Source organism: Otolemur garnettii, unplaced genomic scaffold (genome assembly GCF_000181295.1).
Source record: "Otolemur garnettii isolate 467f Iridium unplaced genomic scaffold, OtoGar3 scaffold00144, whole genome shotgun sequence".
In the NCBI taxonomy this organism is placed as follows: Eukaryota; Metazoa; Chordata; class Mammalia; order Primates; family Galagidae; genus Otolemur; species Otolemur garnettii.
This window is the reverse complement of record NW_003852539.1, coordinates 4,876,214-4,897,883: the sequence shown is the minus strand read 5'-3', so window position 1 is coordinate 4,897,883 and position 21,670 is coordinate 4,876,214.

Here is a 21,670-nt window from a genome sequence, read left to right as displayed (position 1 = left end):
AAGATAAAGAATCTTCATTCATTTTCTAGATTTGAACTATTTTTCACAACCAGAGGCCATTGATGGAAGAAGAGACCAAGGCCACTTTGCAATACCCATTCAAGTATATGCAACAAGCACTTCCCCAATCCTTCTCCAGAGGGACCTATAGCCATTTATAACAGTAACTGTACCCTAGGGGAAGAGGGAACAATAAGATTTTTTTTGAGTCCAGGCTGGGAACTCCAATGTCACAATGATTCCCATGTTAAAGTTGTGGCCTATTGAGAGTGAGTGATAAGAGAGCCCTAGCTTAACTCTGTCTCACAGTGGGACCAATGGATCCACGCACTGACCCTTTGTCCATTCTCCTGGTATCTGAGTACATGATTAGAATGAATAGATTCCTTTACCATTATGGTAAGAAGCCCAAATGGAGGCCTTTAAAAATGCTAATTCCTTGTCCTAGCACTCTGGGAGCCCAAGGCAGGTGGATCACTTGAGTTCATAGGTTTGAGACCAGCCATCTCTAAAAATAGCTGGCATTGTGGTGGACGCCTACAGTCCCAGCTACTTGGGAGGCTGAGGCAAGAGGATTGCTTGAGCCCAAGAGTTTGAGGTTGCTGTGAGCTAGGACGCTACAGCACTCTACCAGGAGCAACAGAGTGAGACTGTTAAAAAAAAAAGTGCTAACTCCTTGACCAAGATATTTAATCCTAAGTAGTTCCATATCTCAAGTGGCATTGTATCAATTAGTGCTGCTATCAAAGGCTTAAAGGATTCAGAGGTTTATTTTCCCTAGCACATTCCCATTCAATATACTGGTAGTGCCCTGAAAAATGCAGATTGGTCAAGGATAATGACAGTGGACTGCTGAAACAAGTGGTGGCCCCAATTGTAGTTGCTGTGATGGATACAGCATTTTTACTAGAACAGATCAACATACCCTCTAGCGCTTGATATGCAGTATTTGATCTTTTCAATTCACATCAGAAAAAAGGATTAGAAGCAGTTTGTATTCACATGGGAAGGACAGCAATATATATTCACTGTCTTGCCTCAAGGCTGTGTTGATTTTCTTGCTCTCTGTCACAATATAGTCTAAAGGCACTTTGATTGTCTTGAAATTCCAAAATCATCATGCTGGTCCACTACCCTGATGGTATCCTTCTCACTGAACTCAGGAAACAGGAAGTGGCAAGGACTTGGATGCTGTGGTAAGAGACATGCATGTCAAGTGGTGGTGGTGGGGGGAAAACTCTGCAAAGATTCAGGGCTTGATGCATTGATGAAGCTCCTTGAATCTCCTACTCCTGAGAAAGAGGTGTGGCGCTTGGTGAGCCTCTTTGAAGTTTTGAGGCAGTGAATTCTATGCTTGGGAATAGTGTCCTAACCTATTTATTGAGTATCCCAGAAGGCTGCCAGTTTTGAAGGAGTCCTAGGTCAAAAGAGAGTTTAGCTACAAGTCCAAACTGCAGTGTAAAATTCCCTACTTCTTGGTAAGTACAGTGGTGTTAGAAGTATCCACAGTAGAGTCTGGCAAGTTCTGTTAGGGAGTTGCAAGGAAAAGCCTAGAATTATGGAGTAAGGCTATATGTTCTCTCCACAGCAGAGAACTACTCAGTTTTTGAAAACCAGCTCTTGGAGTGTTACTGGGCCTTAGCAGAGACTGAGCACCTGACCATGGACCATTAAATGACTTTGTGGCCAGAGCTGCCCATCATGAGCTCGATAGTATCATATCTGAGTCATCAGGTTGTGTAGATACATCAGCAATCGACTTTATGGAGGAAATGATGTTTTTTGAGTCAGATCTGAAGAGGTTCAGGGGTTCCAGTATGTACACAGGTGTCTAAGACTCTAACGCCATGCACTAGCATCTATTGAAGTAACACCTTCCTCTCAGCTCAGATCTGCCCACTTGTCTAGAGGTTCCCATGACTTGCTGATGGAGGAGGAAGAATCCTGGGTTGGTTCACAGATGGATCAGTTCAATATATTGGTCACCCCAAAGAACAGTGTTGAGAGGAAATCTTCCATTATGTAGAAACAGTACAGTTTGGTAACCAACTTTTTATGGAGGAAGAATTGATCTAAAGTGAGTTTACACATAGACTAATGAAAATTGCTTGGCTAATTGGTCAGGGACGTGAAAGGAGCAAGACTGAAGATCAGACACAAGGTGTCTAGGATGAGAGGTGTGGATGGCTCTGGGGGAATGGACACAGCACTTTTGTCTTTTTTGTGTCTCACATTAATGTTCACTAGTGAGAAGGCATTAAACGAGTAGGGGACAAGAAGGCTTGACCATTGGATTTGAGGCAGCCTCTGTCCTCAGGTGTCCTGAGCATGTGTGACAAGTCCATGTAAAGAGTAGCATGATGGCAGGAAGGAGGCTCTCCAAGGCAGGATTTCAAGACCAGCCTGAGTAAGAGTGAGATCCTATCTCTACTAAAGAGGCCCCCTCTTTCCATGGTGGGTATAGTTACTAAGTACATGGCCATCAACCACAGAGACCACGCCTGAGTCCCCAGTATGATACTGATCTTTGTGGAGAATAACCTGATACTTAGTGGCAAATGCCTCTGGAAGGGGCAGCAATTTGTCCTTTCTGAGACTGACAAATATGTCCATGCCTGTGGTGCCTATACCAGCACCAATATCCAAGCTCATGATTTAGTGATGTGAAATAATCCCACATGGCATCAGCTCAGATCAAGAGTCCTGCTTTACAGCAAAGGAGCATGACAATGGACATATGATATTGGGATACACTGGTCCTACTACATGTCAAACCACTTGGAAACTGTTAGCCTGACAGAATGTTGTAAAGGTTCCTGAAAAACTCAGTTAGGGTGGTGCCTCCAGGAATGGTAGCCTGCAAGGTTGGGATTCTGTCTCCCAGGATGCAGAATGGACATTACATGAATGTGCATTGAGTGGTGTCATGTTGCAATAGCTAAATATATGGATCTGGGAAGCAAGGGGTGGAAGTGGCGCGGGGCCCTCTCAGCATCACTTCCAAGGACCAACTTGGGGGAACTTGTGTTTCCAGTCTGAGAATCTTAAGGCTCTGTGGGATTAGAGATCCCCCCCAAGGAGTGAGTCACCAGGGGGAAAACAGTGAAGATTCCATTGAACCTAAAACAAAGATCCCACCCAGCTGTTTGAGTTCCTTGTGCGAATAGACCAGCACACAAAGAGGAGCTGGGTTTGCTGCTACATAATGGAGACAGTGAGGAATATTGTTCCTCCTTCCCCGTGACCCTTCCCCTTTCCCTTCTTTGCTGGCGCTTCTGCGTCCATGTTGCAGATTCTGCTTTAGATACAACATTATGAGACAATAAGATTTTAAATTGTGTCCTGCATCCAGTGGAAATCATTGAAGGTTTTATTTATTTTTTTTTTTTTGAGACAGAGTCTCACTTTGTTTCCCATGTCAGAGTACTATGGCATCACAGCTCACAGCAACCTCCAACTCTTGAGCTCAAGCAATTCTCTTACCTCAGCTCCCCAAGTAGCTGGGACTACAGGCGCCTGCCACGACACCCAGCTATTTTTTTTGTTGTAGTTGTCATTGTTGTTTAGCAGGCCCAGGCTGGGCTCACCCACCAGCCTCAGTGTATGTGACTGGTGCCCTACTCACTGAGCTATGGGAGTTGAGCCAGTAAGACAGTAAAATTTTAAATTATGTCCTGTGTGCAGTGGAATTCATTGAAGGCTTTTTTTTTTTTTTTGAGGCTGAGTCTCACTCTAGCTCACAGCAAACTTCAACTCTTGGGCTCAAGTCATCTTTTCGCTGCAGCCTCCTGAGTATCTTGGACTACAGGTGCTTGCAACAATACTTGGCCAGTTTTTTCTATTTGTAATAGAGATGGGGTATTCCTCTTGCTTAGGCTGGTCTCAAACTCTTGAGCGCAAGTGATCCTCCTCACCTCAGCCTCCCAGAGTATTGGGATTACAGGCCCGAGCCACCACACCTAGTTCTTTGAAGAGTTTTGAGCAAGGTGGCACATGATTATATCTGCATTTTGGTTTTCTTTTGAGATAGAGTTGCCCTTGGTAAAGTGCCAGGGCATGATAGCTCGCATGAACCTCAAACTCTTGGGCTCAAGTGATCCTCTTGCTTCCACTCCCAAGTATCTGGGACTACGGGCATCTACCACAACACTCGGCTAATTTTTCTGTATTTAGTAGAGATGGGGTGTCACTCTTGCTCAGGCTGGTCTTGAACTCCTGAACTCAAGCAAGCCCCCCACCTTAGCCTCCCAGAGTGCTGCCACTATGCCTGGCCTCATATCTGTATTTTAAAAAGATAGCTCTGGTGGGCTGTGTAGAGAGCACATGGGAGGGGCTGGAGTCGATGTAGAGAGCCCAGTTAGGAGGCAATTGTAATATTCCAGATAAGAGATGGTAGTGGTTTGGACTTGTATGATGGTGGTGGTAGAGAAAGAGAGAGAAATAGATGGACTTGAGATATTTAGGGAACAGCATCAATAGGACACGTTCCCTGTATCTGTCTCAGAATGATTTGTTTAGAGCTTTGTCTTAGTGCATGCACACATGTTCGTCTGTGCACTCCCTGGCCTCTCTAAGGCTGGTCAGTGGGTCTAGGACAAACCCTGCTTTGATCTCTTGATGGCAGCTGTAGGGAAAGGGCTGTATGTGTGAATCTAAGGACATCATCCTTGAGTATTGAATCTCCATGATACTCACGAACACCATGATAGGGCCCCTCTGGCTTAGCCTAACAGAGAGAGACTGTTCTTTGCTTAGGAGAGCAAAGACTCTGAGTTCCAGCTATGTTGGAGCCATGTAGAGTGGCACATCTGCAAAACTTTGGTCATCACTGCAATGAACAGGCATCAGGATAGAATTGTGGACACAGTGGCAGTTGTTAAGATTCCCAGAGATACTGGGTAGGGGAGGTGCAAGGAAATAGAGTTGAAGATAACTCCTCAGAAGGCTGGATTTTCTGCTCTGAGTCAGCTGGGGGCTCCAAGTTATCAGAGCAATGCGACTGTATTGGTACTCAGGGTCTGGTCAAACCTGATGTATTTGGATTATGATGTTTATAATTTCATAGATCCAGATGGCTTGGGCTGCTCACTCTCTTTAAAGTCTGGATTTCCCAAGGTCTGCAAAATGTAATATCTAGGTGATGGTGGCCTCAGAATGACCAGGGCCTGGCGATTGATCACCTGGGACCTAGTGGGACTCAGTGAATGTGTACTGGGCGATGTAATCGGTGGGAAGAGTCTGTTGATTCCTAGGATTCTGGCTCAGGCAACTGGATGATGGGACATTGAATTCAGTTTTGGATATACCGAGAAACATCCAGGGAGGAGTGTTTAGTAGGCTGTTGAATGCATTAGTATTTATAGCGCCTAAAATAATGCCTGGCATAGTAAGAACTCAAGAAATAATTGTTCACCCACATTTGTTAAATTCTTCTCCCAAATCCCCCCTAGCAATATCCATCTTCAGTGACAGCCCAGGAGAGTTGTTGCTATTTAATATTTTCTGTTTGGGATAATTTAGTCTCTAGGCAAGGAAGACATGTCTTTGGATAGTCTCTGTGAATCACCTGACTCACTGAAGCCTCTTCTGGATACTCAAGGCCACGAGGACTCAGAGGTGGGAGATGAAGTTCCCCCCAATCATCCGGGACCTCGCTTTTCTGAGTGAGGTGAGTTGGGGGATGGGTGCAGAGGGGAAAGTCAACTCTTTCCTTCCAGATCAGGAAACCGCTGTCATCTTTCTGATTGTAAAGCTTATAAGTACAGGCTTTGGGGTTGGATAACTTGGGCTCAAATCTTCACATGTTCTAGCTTGGTGACCTTGGGCAAGTTATTTAACCTGCAAGACTTATTTTCCATATTTGTAAAATGAAGATTTTTAAATTTATTTCAAATTATTATGAGGGTACACATTAGATTACATTGTTCTCACTTCCAGGGTAAAGTTCCAGTTGTAAAAGAGCCCCTCAGGGGGTGTGTTATCCACCCTCACAATGTGCACACTAGGTGAGATCCCTCCATGCGCCCTCCCTCCTTCTGCCAATCTTACTACACTATATTTGTGTTTTATTATTCCTATGAGCATGTAATGTCTTAATCTTCTACCTCATCATGCTGTTGTGAGAATTAAATGTGATAAAGCAGATAACATGCTTAGTTCAACATTTGGCATGCAGGAAATAGTCAATTAATACTATTAATGATAATAATTCAGTGATTAATAATACTAATAGTTATTTGTATCTTTCCAGTAATACTCCTTCTAACCTATAAGGAAGGCGTCATTATTATAATATCATTCCCACTTTACAGATGGGAAAGAGAAACTTGGAGAAGTGGAAATGATTTCATCCAGCCGAGAATATGGTGGAGCTGAGCCAACTCTTCAAGTCCCATATTTCCCTTGACACCTCATGGAAGCTGTAGGCAAAGCTGAGTAGGTTCCTCTAGCCAAGTCCAGCAGCAATGCTTAAAGGTGAAACCCAAGGTCTAAGAGCACACCTGCGAACTCAACCAGAGGGAGTGTGTGTGTGTGTGTGTGTGTGTGGGTATTGGAGGGTGAGGATAATATGGGGAGACATCTCCCCTAAATCTCCAAGCTCCCAGGAATAACAAACTCATAGAAGGCATATTTTTCCCCCTGTCCTTTTAACATCCTCCAAGGCCATCCTACCCAGATCCATCTTTTGAAAAGCCTTGCCCAACAAAGCTGAATTCAAATGAGAGAGAAAGGCATTTCCTTTTCCATGGGTCACTGTATTTCACTGTCCAACCTGAGTCAACGGAGTAGCTTAAGATTTGTGAGAAATCTTGAGGTCAGAATGTCTGGATTTTAGTTCAGACTCTGTGACTCTGAATACATCCATTTCTCTCTCTGGCCTTTAGTTTCCTTGACAGCATCAGATGGGGACTACTCCGGCCTGACACTCCATAGCTCAAGGTTACACCCCCATCTCCCACTTTTAGGGGGAAGAGGGAGGGAATAAGGGGCAGTGGCATCAATTTCCTTCCTGGGATGGCTCCTCTGAGCTCCATATTTCTTGCCTATAGTGACCAGGGAATTTTCCCTATTGATTGCTTTCTGTAATCGAGCTTAACAAATAGAACTTCCCTCAAATGATTCTTCCAACTAAACTGATAGAAAGCTAACCTTGTTATATTTATTGACAGAACATTGAAATAAATATTATAGGTCTAGAGGGAATGTTTCAGCCCATTGATTTTTTAAAGGAAATAATAAATGGAGCCTATTCCCTTTGGCATATTATGCTGGGAATAATCTGAAAAAATGCTTAGCTTGTTCAACACAGAGCTCAGAAACCCTCCTTCCACTCCCAGTGGAGCAAGGACCCTTTGCATAAATCTGCTCTGGCCCAGACAATCAATTTTCAATTTTAATTATTTTTAAAACTCGTTTATTATTTGCTTGTTCTGTGAGTTGGAAGCTTTCTTTCTTAGTGAGCTTGTAGCCAGAGTGGTCAGACCTCTGTTCTTGAGTTGGATACTTGAGATTTCTTAGTTTTATTATACCTATCAGGGAGAAGAACTTGCCATCTCTCTTTCCAGGGACTTTTGTTCTAGAACAGAAGTCTGTACACCATAGCCCATGGGCCAAATCCAGCCTGCTGTCTATTTTTGTAAATAAAGTTTTATTGAAAAATAACCACGCCCATTTGTTTACATATTGTCTGCGGACACTTTTCACCACAATGGCAGAGTTGAGTAGTTACAACAGAAACCATATAACGTGCCAAGCCTAAAATATCCATGATTTGGTCCTTGGTAGAAAACATTTGCTGACCTCTCTTCTAGAGTTTCTTCTCTCTAAATGAGGCCAGCATGTTTCACTTGGGGATCTCCCTGGACCAAGTGGCTAATACACTAATAATATTTGCCAAGTTTTGTATAGTGCTCTTCTTGGTACCTGGCCCTCTCTTTGGGGTGTTACATATATTAATCGTCATTTCATTCTCACAACATCACTACGAGGTGGGAAGATTATTAGCCTTGATCTAAAAATGAGGAAACTGAAGTACAGAGAAATTAAGTAACTCACCCAAGGTCGAACAGGTAAAAAATAGCAGAGCTGGCTTATAAATCCAAGTAGACTGGTTTCCGAGGTGATAGGTTCTCAGAGAAAGTCTAGGTCAACATCCCCAAAGTACAGATGGGCAAACTGAGGCCCAAAGAGCGGTCACAGAGTTGGTGGTAAAGCTGGAAGTAGAACCTAGATGTTTCCAGGGCTATGTCTTTCTGTGGTTTCTATTACCTGGTTCTGCTGATCTTCTATTTATCAGAGGCAGGCAGGGAGATTCAGAGACCCTTAAAGCAGAGCCCCACATCACCCACCTCTCTCCCCACCAGGACTTTGACAGTCACAATATTTACTACATCTCTCATTACGACTCTTTCTTACAGCCATTTCTTCTTGTACTCTCATGTTGGTGGAGGAATTTGGTCCCTGGCTCAAAGATAACTTTTTTTGCACAGTTTCAACATTCGCTTATACCATGACTATTGTTGAGTACCTATAACAAGCTCATTTAGTGATGTGCATGGTCATTAGCAGCCCTTTGGGAAAGAACTTAAACCATATAATAGACTAACATATAATCAAATGTTTGGGTTATATAATTTCTAATGAAAAAAAAAATCATCCTTTGCTCCCTTCTCTCTGCTGGCCATTACCTTATCTTTCATTGAAATGAGTTTCCTCCCCATCATTATGTCCCTGTCCTTGTCCTTCCCTCTCTTCACTTCTCAGTCCACTCCAATCTGGTGTTCATCCAGGGCCTACCCCTGAGACTGCTGTAGGGAAGCCCCTGATGGGCCCCTAATTCCAAGGACAGTACTGCCCAGCCTGGACCTTCAAGTTCTACTCTGCCTTTGAAACTTTTGATCGCCTCATTCTTCTTGGAAGGTTTTTCTCCCTAGCAGCACCCTGCAGATTCTTCTACCTCCCCAGAAACACCTTCTCAGGATCCCTTTCTGGTCCTGCTTTGTCTTTCCTGTTCTTTTTTTTTTTTTTTTTTTTTTGAGACAGGAGCCTCAAGCTGTCCCCCTGGGTAGAGTGCCGTGGCATCTCAGCTCACAGCAACCTCCAACTCCTGGGCTCAAGCGAATCTCCTGCCTCTGCCTCCCAAGTAGCTGGGACCACAGGCGCCTGCCACAACGCCCGGCTATTTTTTGGTTGCAGCCGTCATTGTTGTTTGGCGAGCCTGGGCTGGATTCGAACCCGCCACCTTGGGTGTACATGGCTGGCGCCTTAGCCACTTGAGCCACAGGCGCCGAGCCTGTCTTTCCTGTTCAACTTTGGGTTGTCCTGGTTGGATCCTAGGCATGTCTCTTAGCACACTTAGGGTCAAGCCACAACTCTAATTACCTACCTGTTATTCCTCCACCATGTCCCCAGATTTCAACCAGCAGCCCAAACTGGACAGGAAGTTCTTTCCTGAACTTCAAAATACACAACTGGACATCACCTGGCAGTCCACTTGGGCACTTCAAAATCAACTTTTCAACACTGAACTCATTATGGTCCCCTCCCCACAAATGACCAATATTGATGAATGATTTCACCACTCAGCCATGCAAGCTGAAGCTTCTGCTGTCTCATCTCCTTTTTAGAACTGGCCTTATTGATTCTAGTTTTTTTTTTTGAGACAGTTTCATTTTGTTACCCCTGGTACAGTGCCATGACATCATAGCTCACAGTAACCTCAAAATCTTGGGCTCAAGCGATTCTCTTGCCTTAGCCTCCCAAGTAGCTGGGACTATTGGCACCCACCACAACACATGGCTATTTTTTTGAGATGAGGTCTCACTCTGGCTCAGGCTTGTCTCGAACCTGTGACCTCAGGCAATCCACCCAACTCGACCTCCCAGAGTGCTAGGATTACAGGCATAAGCCATGAAGCCTGGCTGATTCTAGTTCTTAAAGAAGAGTCCACAGTAGGGTCTGTGGGTGAAACTCTTCTTGCCTAGAGACAGTCTGGTTCCTCTCACATTTATGGTTTCCATTTCACTCTTGATGCAACTGCCTTAGATTATGCCCCATCGTCTCTCACCTGGATAAGTAGTCAGTTCATTACCCTACCAACTATTTATCCATATTACTGTGCCACTCACTGGGGAAACAGTATAGAACAAAACAGACATCGGCTCAGCTCTCAGGAACTCAGACTCTTAGTAGGCTGAGACCTTCACTAGACAAGAAACACTGAAATAAAATAATTTCAGAGAGTTTTAGTCCTGTGAAGAAAATAAAATCTGATGATGTGAATGAAAGGGAGCAGGGGTGAACTCTAGATTGAGGGTCAGGAAGGCTTCTCTGAGGAGGTGCCATTGGAGCCGAGACCTGGATGACAAGAAGGGGCAGCTGCAGAAAGATCTGTGAATGTTCCAGGCAGATGGAATGACTGGTGAGGAGCCGTTGAGGTTGAAGTGAGTTTGGCTGGGCTCAAGGAACAGAAAAAGGCTGTTGTTAGCAGGGTGTCATGTGTCTGGGGAAGATCAGCAGGAAATGCATTTCAAGAGGTTGGTAAAGACCATAGTATGTTGCACCTTGTAAGTCATGGGAGAGAGTTTAGATTTTATTCTGAGAGTGATGAGAAGATCAGAGGAGATCTGAGCTGCAGTTTAGAAAGCTCACTCAGCTGCTGTGCTCAGAACAGGTTGTGTGAGGTCAAGTGCAGAGGCAGGAGACAATGGCCATTGCAAATGTGTGATGGGGATGAGGGAGGTAGAAATGGTCCAGAAAGGGTGCAGTGGGTTCAGGATTTGATTTGGAGGGAATGCCATTGGGCTTACAGGTGGATGGAGTGGTGGAGGGTGAGAGATAGGGGGGTGAAAGACATCACCTCCATACCCTGCCCTTCCTCCCTCCCTGGGCTCCTGAACAAGAGTTTCATCTCCTTTCCACCCTCCTGCTCTGACAACACAGAGGGTCAAACAACACAGAGGGTCAACTGTGGGTCAAACTCTTCTTGCCTAGAGACAGTCTGGTCTGGGGTTGAATCATTCGAGTGGGTCCCCTCATGAACTGAGCCATCTGGGAGGGGTCTGGGTCATCTTCTGGCCCCCAACTGCTTTGTCCTTAGAGCCAAAGCCCCCATCTCTGTTGCCCAGCATTAGCCAGGAGACTCTGTGTTAGTGGCAGGAGATGGAGGCTGAGGACCCACCTGATTGCACTGTAGGCTAAACCCCTCCCCAGCCTGGCTGAGCTCCAGATGCTTTTGGGCAGTGGTGAGAGCAGTAGGCTTGGAATGAGATCATCTGGATGTGAGTCCTGGATGGGCCACTTTTAAGCTGTGTGACTTTGTATAACTCATTTCATCTCCCTGGGCTTCACTTTCTTCATTATAACTTGGGGCAAATTAATTGTATGCCACTGAGCTGTGGTTCACACTACAGAGTGGCAGGATGGAAAGGCGTGACCTTGACTTCCAGTTCCATTTTGGGTCTTCAAGACTTTGGGCACCAGAATCCCCTCTTCTGGACTATTAGGAAGGATGAATTGTGCCTTTGGAGGCTGGAGGAGAAAAAAAGAATTTGGTTTTAGTTTCACAGACACAGGCAAATCTTCTATGGGGGAGGGTGGGAATGGAGCGAGGAGGGTAGTTTTCCATAATTTTCTAGATATGCCTTTCCCTGACTCTGATACTCTGGAAACCCTTAAGCCCAATAGAAGGACATTATCCTTACATATCCCCCATCCAGTTGTCTTTCACACTTAATGATCAACCTCAGTAGGCAGAGACCGAGAGTAGTGGTGTCTTCAGGGGTTAGGCAGGCAGTGGGTGAAGCGGCTGTGTGGACTGTGGCTGGCATGAGTTCATGCTTCACTCAAAGGGAGTGGGGCAGAGGGGAGAGAAAGGGCCACCACTTGGCCCCAGCTGATGACTGATACATGGGAAGTTGGACCTGGTATCACCAGGTCTTCTGAGTTTTCAGAACAAGCCAGAAATCTGGAATTTTACATGACATTTCTTGAATTTTAAGTGTTGGCAACTGTCAATTAAAAGAAAACATCAGTATGGGCCAAACAAACTTACAGGATGCATTTGGCCCTCGGGTAGCCAGTTTGTGATGCCTGATACAAAGTCACTGAGGAATAATTAGGGTCTGGCAATAGTCAGGCACACCAGCTACTGCCATATGCAAATACAAAGAGCTGGCGAACACTGACAATTTAATGTTGTGAGTTCTCACCAGGAATACTTTGTTCACATCTGTAGAAGGTGGAAATGCTTGTGATTTTATTTCCACTAAATACTGAACACTATCCAGTGTCCTTGTTAACACAGGTGGTTGAACAGAAAGTATGTCCAACCTACGTTTGTATATGGGCACGTTCATTTGCTTATTTATCCAGTCAACAGGCTCCTGTGATGACAGTGTAAGACACAACTCTGGCTCTGTGTCATGTTAAAACTTACCCTTGATACCAGACAGGGCAAAATAATGCTATAAGAGTTATAAACAAGGGCTATGGCAGTGAGGCAGAAAGATAATGGGACTAGAAGAAGGCTTCAGAAGGGGAGTGACATTTAACTTGAGCCTTGAAGGATGAGTGAGTAGAGAGGGGAGGAAGTGGTTTTCAGTAATATTCTTGTTTGCAAGCAACAGAACTAACTCAGCATAACTGGTTGTGATGGTTATTTTGATGTCTTACCTTGACAGTCTATGGGATGCCCAGGGATTTGGTTAAACATTATTTCTGGGTGTCTCGAGATTGGCATTTGACTTAGAAGGCTGAATAAAGCAGATTGCCCTCTCCAGTGTGGAGGGGGCCTCAGCCGATCAACTGAGGGCCTGAATAGAACAAAAAAGCTGAGGAGGTTGAACCATATCTTTCTGCGCATCTGCTTGAGCTGAGACATCAGCCTTCTCCCACCCAACTGTGAGTTGCATTGGTGTTCAGTCTGAGTTTGGAATTTGCACCACTGGCTTTCCTGGGTCTCCAGGAAAGGTAGCAGATTGTGGGACATCTCACCCTCCACACAACCCTGATTAATAATAGTGGTCAATAGGAGGACAGGGATTGGGAAAGGCTTGGAAGTCAGGGCTTTAGTAAGCAGGAAGCTGAGAAATTTGTACTCAGCAGTGGCAAATTCTACTGCTGTCCGAGTTAACATTCCCATCCTGGGAGACAGTGACTGGCCAACTTTAGGTCATATCTTCCCCATCCTCCAGGCAGATGAAGGCTATGGCCCTCTTTCAATTACTCTCCTGCCATGACTGTGTAATGACGGCCATTCTCAACCAGTACTCACTAATGAGGAGGGCACGCACCCTCCCACTGAGCAGTTAGTTCTGTGATACTGCCGTGGAAGGCCGAGAGGACTGTAGGCTTTGCAAGGTGAGGAGATAATGTGGCAGGGACTGAGCAGGGAGGCCTTAGAGACCTGGGGTTTTCCCTGAAGCCCATTACCATGTGCTCCTGCCCCTGGACCATGCTAAGTAGTCAGGGGCACAGCCACTTCCTTTGTTCTACTGGACTTGGGCCTTGTTCCTGTCTCGGCTTTCATTCCCCCTCATCAACTGGAAAGAAATAAAGACTTATTTCCTAAAGCCAAACACGTTTTAGTTCCACTTACAAAAAGAAGGAACAAAACTGAAAAGTAATTTAATTAATATTGGAAACAATCTAAATGTGCAGTAATGAGGGATTGATTAAATAAATTTCAGTACCTATAATAGAATTAATCTGCCCAGATTGTAAAACAGCTCAGCTATTTCACCCCTATTAAGAAATTATATCACACACACAGATAACGTGTGTGTTCATATAAGTGCAGAAAAATGACTGGAAGGATGTAAACCAAAAAGCGAATAGTGGTGATTATCTCTGAGTAGTAGGATTCTGGGTGAATTTTAATTTTTTTCTTTTTGCTTATTTTAACCATTCTGTAGTTTTTACAATAAACATGGGTTCATCTTTATTTTTATTTTTTTATGAGTTACTCTTTAATCAGATACAAAAGGATCCCAAAAGTAAATTTGGTGGGTGCAATTGTCATTACAGTCTGAATAGACAATTCTTTTAATACTAGTCATGAGAACAGCGGAGCATATACCAAGTTAGGTGCAAAACAGGCTCTAACAAAGCCAAGAATGTAACTGAGAAATGGGTTGAAAGACACCCACATTGTCCTTAAATTGCTTTTCCCTCTCCCCGCCCCCACCAGGGACAGCCATCTGCTTGACGGTTTCTCCTAGAGGGTGGAAAATGGGGTCACAGCTCCATTACGCCAAGGCCTGTGTCTTTGTCTTGCTTAATGATTTTGCCCATGAGATTTAGGACACTTTAACCATAATATTTATTCAGTTTTATGGCTTTAAATATAACACTAACTCCTAATAATCAATATTGATTTAACTATAATATCTTATTTATAGACACAGTCCTCTGGTTTGCATATGGACTCCAACTGTAATGCAACAGAAATAAGCCACTCACTCCCCTGGCCCTGGGCCAGCAACGAGAGACATGACAGCCACTGATGAATGGCTCTGAGGTCAAGATGGAGTTTTGAGTTTCTGATGCCCTCTTCTCCCCGCCCCCTCCCAATGGCTGCTTCCTGCCCTCCAGAAACCCATGGAGCCATTGGGGCTGAGAATGCCTGCTCATTTCATGCAACATGATTGTCAGTCTTAAGGAGATTGCATTTGCCTGGCCTCATTGGAGGGCAATTATAACCAGTAGAAATGCTAATAAAATAAGACCCCGAGGGAAGGAGAAATATCCAGAAGTAGAAAGGCGAAGGCAAGACTTGGGAAATAGAGACTTGCTCCCGCCTCGCCCAAAGTGGCTTTGCCTGGATGGTGTGGATGTCTAGAGATGTTGTCATAATTAGTTGAAGAGGTGGCCAGGCAGTAAGACTGGCAGCTGCCCCTTACAGGGTAACAAATGGCCTGGCCACTGTGATCCTGTGTGACCAAAGTCTATGAGGAAAAATAGAAGAAGCCAGAATCATTTAGCCTAGAGAAAAGAGGACTCACACTGGTGAAGCTGCCTAAGACTAAGAGGCTAAGGAGATGACCTGTTCTTGTTTACTGATGGCCTGTGCCTTCCAAGGACCAGAGTACAGTGTCCACTGTCAGAATATCCCACTCCCTCTCTTGAGGTTTCTGGGAACCCTCATTTGTATTTCGTGAGTGTGGTAGAGATTTTCTATTTATCCCCCATACCCTCCACACCCTCAAACACACACACAGACAGACACACACACACAAACATCCATTCACCCTGCTCTTCTTCCACAAGTGGAGTCTGTGGTCCAGGCCTGCCAGTCAAAGTGTCTCTTGCCCTTGATTGCAAATCAGTTCAGGAGGAATCCTAGAACTTTTGGAGGAGCTATCTGAAATGACTCTGACTCTCTTTCACTACACTTGAACCTGAGAGGATGTAGTGGCTAAAGCAGTTGCAGCCATCTTGACATTACATCATGCTTGAGGGAAAAAACAACATAGAAGTGAACTGAGAGACACTATTTCCTCCATATCCACAGTCCTTCCTTCCTTCCTCCCCCCCTTTTTTTTTTGAGATGGAGTCTTACTCTGTCACTTTGCAGTTTTTGGCTGGGGCTGGGTTTGAACCTGCCACTTCCGGCATATGGGGCCAGTGCCCTACTCCTTTGAGCCACAGGCACTGCAGTCACTTTGGGTAGTGTCCTGGCATCATAGCTCATAGTAACCTCAAACTCTTGACCTTAAGAGATCCTCTTATCTCAGCTTTCCAAGTAGCTGGGACTACAAGCATCCACCACAACACCCAGCTAATTTTTCTATTTTTAATAGTGACAGGGTCTTGCTCTTGCTCAGGCCGGTCTCAAACTCCTGATCTTAAGCAATCCACCTGTCTCAGCCTCCAGAGTGCCAGGATTACAAATGTGAGCCACCATGCCTGGCCCACAATCTTTACTTAGGGAATGCCCTCCTACTTCTACCCCATATAGTACTAGGAAGCATGTGACCTTCATAATTTTTTATGACCAAGACTGGGTCTTGTTCTATTATCTAGGCTAGAGCACAATGATGTCACCATAGCTCACTGCAACTTCCAACTCCTGGGCCCAAGCAAGTCTCTTATCTCAGCCTCCCGAGTAGCTGAGTAGCTGGGACTATAGGCACCAGCCATCATGCCTGACTAGTTTCTTTTCTATTTTATGTAGAGATAGGGTTTTGCTCTTGCTCAGGCTGGTCAGAAACTCTTGGTCTTAAACTCCTCAGCCTCCCAGAGTGTTAGAATTACAAGTGTGAGCCACCTTACCTGGCCATGACCTTCATTCTTGGTCATAAATGATTTTATCAGAGGTGAACACCTAACCCAAAATGACCAATCAGATTCTTTCTCCTAGGCATTTGTAAATGAGACACAGGACCAAATCAGTAACATGGTATTGGGCACTAGAATGGAATGGTCATGCAGAGTAGGGGCCAGAGGAGGTGCTCCAGCTCATCTAGTCGCTCTCAGGACACACTCCCACTCACACGCAAGTCAGAGTTGTGGGGAAACACAGAGCTGCAGATGTAACGAATACATTATTAATGTTTTGGTTATCTCTTGCTATATAACAGACCAGACAAACTCTTAATGGCTTAAAACAGCAATTTATTATTATTTCTCATGGTTTTGTGTGTTGACTGGACTTGGCTCAAGGTGGCTGTCATTTGAGGTCTCTCATGCTGTTTTAATCATAGTATGGCTGGAGATGGTGTCATCTGAAAGCTCAATTGGGCTGGATGTCCAAGGTGGTTCAAGCATTGACTGACCATTAACACTGACTAGCAATTGAGGCTGGCTAGAAATTGACATTGGTTATAGGCAGAGAATTCTGCTAGGGCTGTTTCCAGAGTACCTACAAGTGGCCTCTTCATGTGGCTTGGGCTTCTCACTGTATGTCAGCTGGGTTCTAAGAGGAAGTGTCCTAAGAGCAAGTGTCTGGAGAGAAGGGGAGCAAAAGTTGCCAGTCTTTTTAAAGGTTGGGCCTGGAACTGGCATGCAATTGCTTATGCTGGACCCTATTCTGTTGGTCCAAGCAGTCCAGGCTTAGACTCAGGGCTGAGAAAGATAGACTCCACCTCCCAGTTGGGGAAATGGCAGTGTTCTAGGAAGAGAAGGACTTGATGGTGATGGTGGCCAAATCAGACATAGGCTAGCACAAATCATAATGATTTCTAACTGTAATGATTGCTAATGATCTAAGTGCCTTACATGCACCATCTCCTTTAATCCTTGGAACAAACTATTGTTGCTCACATTTTACAACTGAGCACATCAGAGTATGGAGAGGATGAAATAAAGAGTGAAGGATGTTATAGTGTCAAGAAGCAGAACACCAAACTCAAAAAGTTTTAAATAGTATCACTATTTTATTATCTCATGTAAGAGGGATAAGAAGGTAGGGGCAAATCCAGGATAGGTGCAGGTGGTGGCTCAAAACTCTCATTAAGTTTCTTTCTAGCTTTTCACGTTTCTACTCTCAGAATGTGGGGCTGTGTCTTCTTATCTCGGCAAGATGGCTGTAGCAGGTGACCTGCTTCTGCCTCATAGATGCTTGGAGCAGCAGTAGCCACCTCACCAGCTTGGACCAATCAGCAACAGGACATGGCCACATCCAAGGCTGTGTCTCTTTCTTTCATTAAGCTTCCTGCAGACTTTCCCCTCTCTGTCGTTGTTCAGAATTGGGATATACCATCCACTGGCAAAGGAGAATAGAATTATTAAGACTGGTTTAGACGAGTTATGATGCATCCCTTGGGCTGGATTCATTACTGCTTGATTTCTGAGCAAATGCTGTGTTCCCTCAGCAGGCAGAAAGGTGGGAACATAGCTTCGATACCAGTAATCAATATTTTTCCCATCTTCAGCCTTAACAGCCAAAGGGAATGGCCTCTGTTCCTGAGGTTCCAATTCCACTTCTGGTTTCCCATGGGCTGGGTATGCTGTTTCCCGTTCTTGAGTGTCTGGGAGATTGCCTGTCAGAGCCAGACAACAAATTCACCTTTCCTTAAGCTAACTCAAGCAGGTTACTTTTCTTTGCAACCAAATGTGACATGCCTACGGAAATCACTGAAACACTTTGAGATGCTTTTGTTTCATGATTTTCTAGAATAAAATGTTCTAGAATGTTTCATAACTGACTAGAATATTTATGCCTGCAGGGCATTGGACTTGCAGTTGGGAGACAGAGCCCTGATCCTGGGTTGGCATTGCCTGGCCTGCATGCTACATTACTTCTTCTAGAAACCACAGTGCACATTGCTGGTTAGCTATAGGGATGCCTTCCCACTGAACCCTTATATGACCCTAGAATTCTTTTCAACATGAGGCTTGAAGCCAGCTGAGTGGCCCCAGCTGGTGTACGAGATGAAATCCATCTTCCACTGCAGCTCTGGGTAGCTCAGTAGCCCTGGGAAGCCCCTTCCCTTCCCTTCCCTGTGTGCAATGAGGGTGGTTGGATGGGGCAACTTCTAGGGGTCTTCCTTCCATCACTGACTTCTCACCTTACCATTCAGGTTTGGTGTAGCCTGCAGTCTCTGGTCTCATCATGGGGAGTCCAGAAAACTGAATGACATGACCTTGGGTGCAGGTAATCAGTGTAGACCAGTCATGTTCCAGCAGGGAGGGAGGCTTGGTCTCTTCACAGGATTCTGGAGGAGCTCTGGTCTCCATGGGGAGACTCTGAAGCTCTCATCCCCTTAGTGTCAAGGAGAGGAGCACACAGGAGCAGCTGGATTCTGATGCTTTATGAACATCCTATGGACAGTGCAGAGCTATGGTTCAGCACAGTCTTGGGGTGAGAAAAACCCAGGTTAAAGACTGTCTTTCCAGGTGTGTGACTTCAGGATGGTCATCCAGCCACTCTAGGCCTCTGGTTCCTCATGTGCAAAATGAAAGCATCTCTATCTGTATTATACTGGATATCCCAAAAGTCACCCCTAAAATTGCCATATATAGGAAAAGTGGGAAATTGTAGTTAAATGTACTTTTATGTACAAAATATTCATTACAAAATTTTACAAAATATTCACAAAATATTCACAAAAGTATGTAGTGGCCACTTCTTTGTAAAGGTTGAGTATGATTATGCACATAAAGCCATCAGCCGAGTGCCTGGCACAGAGGAAGTATTAAGCAGGTGATCGCTATTATGCCATTGGGGTATAACGATTTTTCACATTGTTGGGGTGTTGCAATCTCCTTCTACATACAGAGTCCTAAAAGATCTCTTGCCTGAGTCCAGGGCAGGGAAAAGAGAGGGAGGACAGTTTCTCCTGAGATGGTTTGGGAAGTCCATGTCTTGCTATTCTGGCTGGACACTGAGCCAATCCCACTGTGACCCATATTTTAGGTGACAGTGGCAGATGGAGCTCATTTGGAGGATAGCGGCTGGGAGCTTGGTCAGTGAGGGGACTGGAACGATTGTCCCATGAGGCAGAGCTGAGGCAGCTCAGCCTGGAGAAGCAGGGTCTCTGCTTTTATTTCAAACCGCTGAGAGGCTGCCCTGGGCAGAGGGAGTGGACACCTGTGGTAGCCCTGGAGAGGACAGGGGGGAAGTCACAGAGGTGCTCTATGGCAAGGTGTGCTCCAACCCACACTGTCCCTGAGTAGGGCTCTGAGCACCCTCTCCTTTTCTCCCTGTGCACCCACAACTCTCAGTGCCCACTGATCGCCAGAATCACATGGGGTGCTTTCTGAAAATACTGATCTCTGAGTTCCCCTGTGAAAACACAGCAGATGCTGTGGATCATGGTGATCTTGGTGTGGGGGCAGTGTCCCCTTGTCATCCTCTTGAATCCCACTATTCCTCGAGTTATTTGCATAGGTTTCATCTTCTTAAAATCAAATGACCACAAATTGGAAGTACTTAGACTTCCTCACTCCCTACATGGGGGCCTTAGTCCCTCCTAGGTGAGGGTTGGCACACCTAGACTGTGCTCTGACCCTAGTTCCTTTGTAGTCTTGGCCGTGTCAGGCAGGCCCAGCTGTCAGAGATGAACCCCTTTGTCATCTCTTTGTGTGGTGTTGCTTGGAGGTGCAGACTGTCAACACCACAGGGGATGTTTACACCCCTCCTCCCCACCCAGGGGACACCAAGAACCTGGCAGGGTACCCTGCTGCCTCTGGCCACCTCGGGGACTGGGCGACTGGGGCGAGCCCAGGGGAAGCAAACAACTTGCTCAAGACCCTAGACTCTCAGTATGGCACTTCGGATACCCAGGAGCTTTCAGGAGGCACTGACAGTTGTTGGTGGGGGCTGGGCAGGGGGAGGGAAAGGGAGAGGGAAATACATTTTTAAAGATAACCTGGAGGCAAATATAATATTTATACTTATTTATCCTCAGAGCTCACTCACAAGGCCCCAGACATGTCTAATGAGCAGGAATTGCAAAATGGCCACGAGTCCTACTTGTTTGCCTTTGCAGAGTCTCGGAGCAGTCACATGGACCCAGATTTTTCAACTGTGTGACTGCTGCAGGCGAAACGGCTGTAAGGAACACCAGGACGCACAGCAAGTGCCTGACTCCCAGAGGCATGGAGCTGCGAAACTGCCAACCCAGGAAAATGAGGCGCTCCCTCTTACTCCCTCCTCTGCTGAACTCAGGGCATTCGCAGGTACACGTGTGTGTTTGCAGTGGGTGTGCCAACACATGTATGTGCACACGCGTGCACACACACAGAGACTCTCACATGTTCGCATGGCCTCCCACACAGCCTGCCCCTGTCCAAGTTCATACACGCTCCCCTGCCCATTCAGACGTGTGGCACATCGGGATGGGATGTCCCCTGGCCAAGGGCTCCTTCTGGATGAGGACGCTGCTCTGCTCCCTCTGGACACCAGTGATTGTAAACACCGTGTGAAGGGGCTGGCTTCCTATGTATAAAGTGGACAGCAGGATTAATGGAGAGCAGCACAATCTGCGCTGGAATGAGAACGACATACCATTTACTATGTGGTTAACTCAAGCATCTACGCAGAGTGTATAAACGTATAGTCGTAGACATATGTGCACAAGCCTGTATGCATTGCTAGAAATCGAAAAATACGTGGTTATATGTAAATGTGCAAAAACAGGTTCCTGGTGGGTACCCTGCGTGCTGCTCCAGTCGTGGAGCCACTGAAGGCCCCAACATCACCACCATGCAGTATAGCAGTGCCGCAAAATTGTACCTGTGTCCTATTAATATATGCAAATGAAAAATAAAAACAAAACCAAACACCCCCAATATGCAAATGCTCTAAGATCAGACCTGATATTAACTTCCAGATATTCCTTTTGAGGACTGATGACATTTTTTTTTTTTTTGAGATTGAGTCTCACTATGTTGCCCTGGGTAGAGTGCTGTGGCGTCAGCTTATAGCAGCCTTAAACTCTTGGGCTTAAGCGGTTCTCTTGCCTCAGCCTCCCAAGTAGCTGGGACTACAGGTGCCCTCCACAACGCCTGGCTATTTTTCTGTTCGAGTTGTCATTGTTGTTTGGCAGGCTTGGGCAATCCCACCAACCGTGGTGTATGTGGCCAGTGCCCTAGCTGCTGAGCTACAGGTGCCGAGTCAGACTGAGGAAGTTTTTGATGGGTGGGACTATGCTCGTCCTTGTCCCGGACTCCCCAGTTTGGGTCAGGTCTGCTGTGATAAGCTCTCGGAGTTACTGTTGTTCCTTTT